The 9,687-nt window shown below is 40.1% G+C and overlaps 1 protein-coding gene and 1 pseudogene across 14 annotated transcripts in view; both read left to right on the top strand.

Annotated features, from left to right (window-relative positions):
* ROR1 (receptor tyrosine kinase like orphan receptor 1) overlaps positions 1-9,687 on the top strand; it is a 486,769-nt gene that overhangs the window by 397,780 nt on the left and 79,302 nt on the right. The gene's annotated exons all lie outside the window — the stretch shown is intronic.
* LOC112647686 (U2 spliceosomal RNA) lies at positions 8,336-8,415 on the top strand (annotated as a pseudogene).

The raw sequence follows: 9,687 nt of genomic DNA, 5'->3' as shown, positions 1-9,687 counted from the left end.
TAATTAAGTAATCTTTAAAGCAGCCCTAATAATTTGATACATTTGTCACCATCCCTGTTTGAGACTCAGAAAAGTGAAACACTTTGCCAAAGATCCTATAGATGGGTAGGAGCAGCTAGGATCTGAATACTCATCTGTCCTGGTCTGAAGCCGACATCTTAACCATTTAACCCTTTGCTGTGTGCTATCTACTCCCTCATATGCAAAGCTGCTATGCCTGACCCATGGATATATTTATTTTTTTAAGTTATTAAGGATGAGATTTCTCCATCCCCTAGCCTAGTGATGTAAGTGTGTGAAAGGTCTGTATGCTCTAGGATAACACAGATTGGGCCCAGCCACAGAACAAAACCGGTGATGTGTTTCTTTTACATTGACATTGACACACCTCATCAGCTGACCAGAGGCCACAATACTCAAGCTATTGACTATAGACTAGGATTATAAACTGTACTAGAGTTATAGACTCTTTTTAATTTATTAAAACTCATCATACTAATAATCATATTTCGTTGGTTGGGGTCACCTGTGGAGAGGAAGAACATGGCACACCTCCATCCCTTTATATCCTGGGATCCCAAAGATCATTCTCTCAGCCTACTGATGGCCAGTCTGGTTTTCCGTATCCCACAGTACATATCCCAGGGGCATGGAAATACTCTCATGTACCTCCCTCCCACACAGAATGCCTACCTGGTACTCTTCCTTTTGACCCCCAACCACTGACCACCATAATATTCTCTTCCCTCCTCCTCTCCCTTTCCCTGCTCTTCTCTCCCTCTCTCTCTTCCTCATTCCATTCCCAGAATAAGATTTAGCATCAAGGATGCTTTTCATCATCAAAGATGAGTTTCTTCAAGTTTGGAATCATTCACCCCCATATCCCAGCAGCAAGTAGTGTGTCTACTAGTTGGAGGGATGGGTCAGTGGGTAGATGCAGCCTTGGGCCATTTTGCTTTCAAGACTCATCAAAGTCATTGAGCTTAATAACCAAATAATCATTTTGATATGTTTTTCTCCTCCCTCACATTACTTAGTCATATAATTTTGAGTGTGATTCTATGGAGAATGGGGTAGTTGAACATGCTTTCTTTTTTTAAGATTTTATTTATTCATGAGAGACACAGAGAGAGAGAGAGGCAGAGACATGGGCAGAGGGAAAAGCAGGCTCCCTGAGGGGAGCCCAATGCAGGACTCGATCCCAGGACCCTGAGATCCTGACTTGAGCCAAAGGCAGATGCTCGACCACTGAGCAACCCAGGTGCCCCCTTGAACATGCTTTTAATGTTGAAATTTAATTCTCTCTTTCCTCCCTTCCATTCTTTCTCCCTCCATCCCTTCCTTCCTTCCTTCTTTCCAAATATCCTTTAGATGAGAAAAGAAAAAAAAAGAAAGAACTTCATTGAGACTTTAAATGGTCCATATCTGATTGAGTGACTCACAAGAGGTGAAATGCAGGTAGTTTCAAATGTCTTCTCAGAGTGACTCCATGTTATATAAGGCAAGAACACTGGGCTGGACATCAGGAGCCCTGGGTTTGGCCCTAGTCTTCACTTTCATATTTCAGAATTCTGGGCAAATCACTGATCTCTTTGTACCTAGTTTTGTCATCTATAAGTAGGGAAGTTTAGTCTAGTAAGTGATTTGAGGATTAGGAGCCCTCAAATATTCATGGAGGTGCCTTGGGATCTGTCCCAAGAGGGGTGTTTTGATAGAAATGGGGGAGATTGTATAGAACAGTCAGGACTAATCCCCCTGCCCCCACCCCAACTTCAACCAGAATTAATGTTCTTGTTAAACTGTTTTTAACTCTATCATTCTTTTGAGCTTCTGCTAAAAGATCTATTCCAAAAAAGGTAGAAAACTACTGGACCAGATTATCTTTAAGGTGCTTTTGGCATATCTGATTTCAATATATAAATCATCTGTTTATGATCTTCATTTACAGAAAGAATGGAAACTTTCTTTTTCTCATGTGCTTGTTGCTCTAAGAACAAATTTCTTATCACAAGAATAATCTCCCATTCATCCTGCTTCCTACCTGGCTCAATATAGCACAAAATGCACAAGCTAAATCCGCTATCCCCTTGTGAATATCTTCTATTTAAACACGTCTATCAATGGTGGGCTTAAGAAAGAAATATATGTTTTCACAGTTGCCACACAGGGCCAACTGTTGTGGTAAGGGTGACCACGTAGGACACCTTTGTGCTCTTGAGCTGTCCTCTGTTAGATGAGAAGTCATAAGCCATAATCAAAGCAAAGCCTGGGTTGCTCATTCACTTTGAAAGAGACATCCTTATGATCCTGCTAACATTTCCTGTGTTATATTAATAATGTGTTTTGGGAAGGTGTTATTTGGTTTGTTTTCTGGACAAGTTGGATGAGTCTCTCTCTGTTTTAGCCACAGCCCTTTGTAGGGTTTTTTTTTTTCCTGCTGTCCCATGACAGACGACTTAATGGGTTGCTGAAAATATCCAGGCTGCTTCTGGCTCTAGAGGTAGCTCAGCTCAACAATGGAAGGCATTTAGCAGAGCCTCATGTTTTAGAGCAGGAAAGACTTGAGAGGGCATGTCATCTGGTATTTTTCAAGATGCTTTGTAATTTTTTCAGCAGCATACTTTTTCCCCCCTAAAACAAATCTGATGCAAAACCTCAATTTATGAAACAGATAAAAGGAGAGAGAGAGAGAGATGAGAATTTTACCAAATTGCACTCCCCCCTTGCTGTTCTCCCTCACACATGCTCAGCAACACCTGAGCATCACCGGGAGTGTTTTGAGTCCTAGAAGTGATTATAGTAACTTAATTGCATAGTCCTCCACTGAACCTGTCTTTTCTGTTAGTCAGGAAAATGAGACACTTTCCTCGGAGTTTTAATGACTTGCCTGAGACCCCACAGCTAGTGATGTCAGTACCAGATTGCAAGGTTTCTGATTCTAGTTTACTATCCCCCTTCCATCCATCCCCACCCCTACCTCTAATTTACCATGCCACCTCAGCTTTAACACTCGAAAAGAGGACAAAAAATTCTGTACCAGGCAGTGTGGTTGATATGTGTATACCTGTCTTTAATTCTCAGAGCAACTTCATAGGGAGGGCAACATTAGTATTATCTTCTTATAGATGGGGGATATGGACAAAGAGAGGTTAGGGAACTTGTCCAGTGAAATTCAGCCAGAAGTGGCTGAACTTGAATCGAAAGCTAGTTTTATCTGATTTCTTTTCTTTTTTTAAAGTTTTATCTGATTTCAAAAGCTGTTCCTGTTATACCCCAGGATAAACACTGCAAACTAATGTTTGTCCTGAATAAAGCCATGTCTTAACACGACAAGCTCAGGTAATAAAGCCTGACTCATATTTCATGAGATTCTTTGTAGCTTTTCTTAAATAACTACTGTAGACTGCCCTTCTGCAAAGTTTCTGTTATGAGCACCTTGGAGAATGTGTCCCCAAACCTCAGCCAACAACACCCGTTCTTTTAGGGACCATTCCCTGTCACTCCAACCACACCCCATCCAGAAACTAGGGCTTTTAGAGCCATGATTTAAAAAAAAAAAAAAGATTTTATTTATTTATTTATTCATGAAAGACACAGAAAGGCAGAGGGAGAAGCAGGCTTCCTGTGGGGAGCCTGATGCGGGGCTCAATCCCTGGACCCCGGGGTCATGACCTGAGCCAAAGGCAGATGCTCAACCACTGAGTCACCCAGATGCCTCTAGAGCCATGATTTTAGTGTTTGAATCATCAGGTCTTGAGTGGACCACAGTAGGAATGAGGACCAAGAGAGAATCAACATGTAAAATCAAGAGGCTTACTCGCTATATGGATTGAACAATGAAAAGAAAATGAAAGATAGAAATGGAGAGGCATCCAGTGAGGCATCCATCTTGGTTCTATGTCTGTCCTTCAGTTCAGTGAGACACTCTTCTAACTACATAATATCGTCCACCTTTCCTTTCTTAAGCTTTGGTTTCTGTTACTTGCAAACAAACCGGTCCTACTTAATATATCATCATATCCAGTGATCTGAAGTTTCTTCAGGTGAGTTCAGACTACCTTCCTGTTGTAGGCATGCTTATTGTTTGTACAAACTGTACAAGGCTACCATTATTAGAGGCCTCAGCAATGAGCTATTTTATTACTCTTTGTTTACACAGAAACAAGGAACTCTGTAAAGTCCCTTTTTACACAGGTACACTATCCAGAGAAAGCCAATCTCTTCTGGCCCTATTGACTTTATCTCCTAGACTTCTCCCCACTGGACAGAAAATCTCAAGTATATGTGTCTGAAATAAATTAAGCTGGAATGTAAATCTCAATTAAGTGGAATGAAGTGCTGTATATTTCACCAACAGATTAATTTGAGAAACAAAATCTAAGCTATCATAGTTTCCAAATGGAAATAGCCCAGATTTTCATCAATAATAGAATAAATTATGATATTATATAGTCCTAGCATATTGAATAGCAACCAAAAGTGAAATACTGCATAGAAACAAAAAGTATGGGCAGCCTGGGTGGCTCAGCGGTTTAGCGCCACCTTCAGCCCAGGGCCTGATCCTGGAGACTCGGATCGAGTCCCACATTAGGCTCCCTGCATGGAACCTGCTTCTCCCTCTGCCTGTGTCTCTGCCTCTCTCTCTCTCTCTCTCTCTCTCTCTTTCTCTCTCATGAATAAATAAATAGAATCTTCAAAAAAATAAAATAAATAAAAATAAAATAAAATCAACATTTTTAAAACTAGAGGGGATCTAGGAAAGAGTATCTAGTTCAATTGTCAGATGTTTTACAGAATAAGAAACCGGGCCAAAGAAGTGAAATGATATGCCATAAATTTTACAGCTTATAATTGAGCCAAGATTGGTGTTTAGATCTCTTAGCTATGTTAACAAAGATATTCCAAATAAACCTTTTAAAGAATAATATGCTAAAATCAATTCACTCTGAAGTGTACTTTTGTATTAAGAACAAAAGGTTTGTAAAATAAATAAATAATGTGAACAATACTATCAGTGTTGACATAGAGACAATATGATAGCATTTGTAAAGATAAAATCCGTCTGTGACACATTTCATGAAATAGCCATCTGGTTTAGTTTCTAAGAATTTTGGCAAAATTACACATTGCTAGAAATCGCATTCCCCAGCTAATATTTGAAATATTATTATATCATATTGATGATGATAATGTCAGAGGTGATGATAATGTCAATGATGACAGCAATACAATCTTACATGTGGGTAAGGCATTAGTTTTCTAATTTGTGAAATTAGTTTCCTAATCACTGCTATGACAAATTACCACAAACTTGATGGCTTAAACCAACACAGATTCATTATCTTAACAGTTTTGGAGGTCAGAAGTCCAAAATGGGTCTCACAGGGCTAACATCAGTGTTTCTTCTAGCGGCTCTAAGGGAGAATCCATTTCTTTGCCATTTCTAGCTTTCGGAGGCTGTCTGCCTTCCTTGGCTCATGTCCCCTTGGGTATTCAAGGCCAGCAATAGCCAGTTGAATCTTTTTTAGTACCGTATCACACTTAAACTGACTTTTCTACCTCCTTCCAAATTTAAAGAATGTTTGTGATTATATTGGGCCCAGTTAATCCAGGATAATCTCTTTGTTTCAAGGTCAGTTGATTACTGACTTTTATTTTATTTTAAAGATTTTATTTATTTATTTATTTATTTGTTTGTTTATTTATTTATTTATTTGAGACAGAGAGAGAGGCAGAGATATAGGCAGAGGGAGAAGCAGGCTCCTTGCAGGAGTCCAATGCAGGACTCAATCCCAGGACCCACGAATCACGCCCTGAGCTGAAGGCAGATACTCAACCACTGAGCCACCTGGGCATCCCTGATTACTGATTTTAAATCCGTCTGCAACCTTAATTATCCCTTCAACATGTTCTGGGGACTGGGACATGAACATCTTTGAGGACCATTACTCTGTCTATAATAGGATTGTATTTATGCATTTTTCAAAATAGTGTTCCGTATGTATATATATTTCATATCTGAAAGCAGTGAAACACCTGGAACAAAGTCATTCTGTTCTGGGTATGATTCTCATTTTGCCAAGGGGAAAAAAAAAAAAAAACAGAGAAGTGACATAAATTGTCTACATTTCTGCAGCTGGTTGAGGCAGAGTCAAGTCCTACAAACCGGATTTCCAAACCCACTGCCTGTGTCCTCCAAACCCACTCTTGGTTTCTCCAAGCTCCATAACCTATTGAGACCCAGCTGTGGTGGGCAGTTTGAAACACATGAGTTGTGGAGGACTGGCGTTGCTGCATGACTACCTGCTACGTGGATGGACACATTTTTGCAGAGAGCTGCATTCTCCATTAAATCTACACACAGTTGCTACTCATCTGTAAGGCTTAACATTTGCCTCCTTCTCTCCTATGTTTAACCCTTATCCTGGTTCATGTGCCTGTCACAAAGCAATATTTCTCTGGTTCTAAGAGAACTTCAGTCCTTTCAGATTTGTTCCAGGTACTTGGGGAGGGGGAGACCCAGGTCAGTGATGAAATTAAGTGACAGCCACAATTGACAGGACCTGAGGGCATGCTCTGTGGGTGAGAAGTCCAGACAGCTGTGGTCAGGGAGGAAGACCTCATCATAAGCATTTTGGCTTTTAGATATGCTGTGCCCCTCCACAGAAACAGGTCCCCCTGACCCCCCACCACCAGTTCATTGCCCTCAGTCATGGCATCCCCCCAAACAGCCTCTAAAATGGCCAAAGAAGGGGAAGCAGATGGTACAGCACAAACGGCACAGGTTCTGTGCTCTCCCAGGGATAAATAGAAAAGAGGTGTTCTTGACCCTTCTCTTGGCTTGAGATCTGCTCATGGAGGTTCCTCAGTCTCTTACAGAGACTCATGTGGCCCACTTCTCATGTTCCTCCATAGGCCAGAATTCCCAGCTGAGCTCTACCTAGGAGCAAACGGGGACTTCTGGCTCAACACACAAAAGCACAGCCCAGAACACTTAGCTTGGTGCAAGCCTGGCTTTGTCTGCCACTCTTTGTGTATCACTCTCCCGTTAGGTTTCCTCACAGTATTCACCCCTCCATGTTTATGAGGATAACAAAGCTAAGACTACAGCACCAGTCTTGTATAGCCTGGCTAGAGGTGATTGCTGTTCATGAATGTGCTCTGTGCCTCAGTCTGTCATCCCAGCTGTGTGTGGGGCAGAAGAAGCTTTGCAGTATTGTTACAGAGCTAAAGCAGACGCTTTCATACTTTAGGGTTTTGTCAGCCTGAAGTAATTTTCTCTTAGTAATAAATAAATCATTTCACCCATAACTCTGAGAAATAAATATTAGGGCTGTGAGTGAAATAAACTGTGGAAGAGAATTAATGTTATAAATAAAAATAATAGAATCTTGCATGTTTTACCATTTGTCAAGCTCTTTCACATATATTATCCACTTAATCAAGAAATGTTTACTGGTGGGATCCAGTGGTGAAGATAGGCCAGGAAGTGAGGTTTACACACTTCTGGAATTGTATGGTGGGATGGCTGAGGAGAGAACCTATAATCTTGCATATCAGAGTGTGCCTCCACCACCACGCTGTGTTCCATTCACAGTGTGTGTAATAACAAACAACTCTGAGGCAGGGAGGGTATACTACCTCCATCTCAAGGATGAGAAAACTGAAGGGCAGAGTGGTGAAGAGCCTTGCCAAAGCCCCACAGATTGACATGTTAGATCTGCCTTAAATCCCAGTGATCCTTGGTTTGTTGTCAAGGACAGTGTTTGGCCCATAGGAAGCACTCTATAATCATGAATAGCTTCTAAGTGCTCAGTCAGTGCCACCTGCTATTACAATTGTTAGTGTAGCATGAGAAGGATGGCAAAACTCATTTGAGCATCTGAACTAATCAGAGGCCACTGAAGGAACATTCTGCTCTGGAGCATTTGCATTCTAACTGAAAACTGTAAAAGCAAAAACAAAGTGTTTATATTTTCTAGCTGGTTATGAAAAGAGAAATAATGATCGTAACAGATTAGTTACGATATTTTAAAGTTTGCATATTGGCAGATATTTTTTCCCGTGAAATAAATTTAATTAATACTTATTTGTAACCTTTCAAGTAACATACGCTCATTTTACTGAAATAAATACATTTGTGGGATTTTTGTTGCAAATGAATTTAAAAATTGGAAAAAACATTTTTTTAAGTTTTAAAAATGTTACAATTTGTGCTTAATAATTTTATGTTGCACTAAATTGAATCTTTTCATGTGGTGATTTTTTAAAATGTCTATCAATAATACCCCCAAATATTAATTTTGACACCTTGATTTATAGGTAATCGATTTTCATTGCTTCTCGGCCTTTTGGCTAAGATCAAGTGTAGTATAGGTAATTGATCTCTAATAATTTCATATTAGCTCACTTAATTTCAATAAATAAATGCTCCCAACATTCATTCTGTGTTTAAGTTATAAAATTAAGCTGGAAAAATAATAAAACCCTTGCTAGTATATGCCCTCAACTGGTCAAACCTGTACATATCTGAGTCATAACAAATCTGTTTTAAGGATATAATGAACACTAGTGATCCACCCTCTGTAAGAAAACATCTAACTCTGTGGAGTCCAGAGTTAGTCTTGATTCAAAATCCAGACATTCTGGAGCCTATAATTCATCCTAAGTAGGTGCCCTCTCTGTGCCTGGATCATGGAATAGATTGCTCCAGAAGATTGCCACATCTCAGGAGACAAGTCTTTTCAGGAGCCCTCGACGATTAGGCTAAGTTATTTGGGAAAACTAGACTCTGTATTTATTTTTACAAGCCAGATGCCTACACACAGCGAATTCTTTTACAAAAATATAAAAGGGGTTATGGAAAAAAAGAAAGGCTCAGGATCATAGATGAAACTATGAGAGTATCTTACAGTTATATGGATAGAAATTCTTTATCTTTACCTTCTACGATGGCTCTGAGAAAAAGTTTACTGCTCTGAATGCAATGCTCTCAATGTAAATTGAGTTTTTAACTTACACCTTTACAATAAAGACCTGAAAAGTGAGAGTTCAAAGGACTCTGTACCTGAGGGCATGGAGAGGGCAACTGCCACAGAGTAGAAAACAGGGAGCTCTGCTCACCACGATCCTGTCTCATTCGTAAGGATTCTTCAGGAGGCCTTAATTAGGCTGTCTTGACAAACACTAAGTAATGACCAGATGTGAACATGTGAAATTGATTAAGAGAGGGGACGTTAACTAATTACACTCAATAACCCATCACGTGCTGCTGGCATGGGGAAGAGGTGGAGGTGGTCATGGTACCAATTCCTGACCAAGATTGGCCATGAGACTTTCATGTGATCCACAAATATTTACTGAACACTTACTACAAGCCAGCTACTGTTTTAGGAGATAAGGATCTACAGTGAGAAAAATAGGGAGAGATTCTGATCTATTTCTTATAGAGCTTACGTTGTTGAGGGGAAACTCAGTGATGCCAGGAAGGAATGATTGCTTAAGAAGAAATAGAAAGCAGAACAAGAGGAAATGAAATGCTATGGTAGAGGGCTGCTACCTTACTCAGTTTAGTTAAGGGAGACCTTTCTGATACAGTGACCTTTGAGCAAAAGCTTGAATGAAGTGAGGGAGTCTATCTGAGAGACATGTGTTCCAGACAAAGGGGACAGTCAGTGTGAAAGCTTC

This window comes from Canis lupus, chromosome 5 (assembly GCF_003254725.2).
Source record: "Canis lupus dingo isolate Sandy chromosome 5, ASM325472v2, whole genome shotgun sequence".
NCBI lineage: Eukaryota > Metazoa > Chordata > Mammalia > Carnivora > Canidae > Canis > Canis lupus.
Note: the sequence above shows the minus strand (reverse complement) of the source record. Positions and strands in the feature narration are given on the sequence as shown.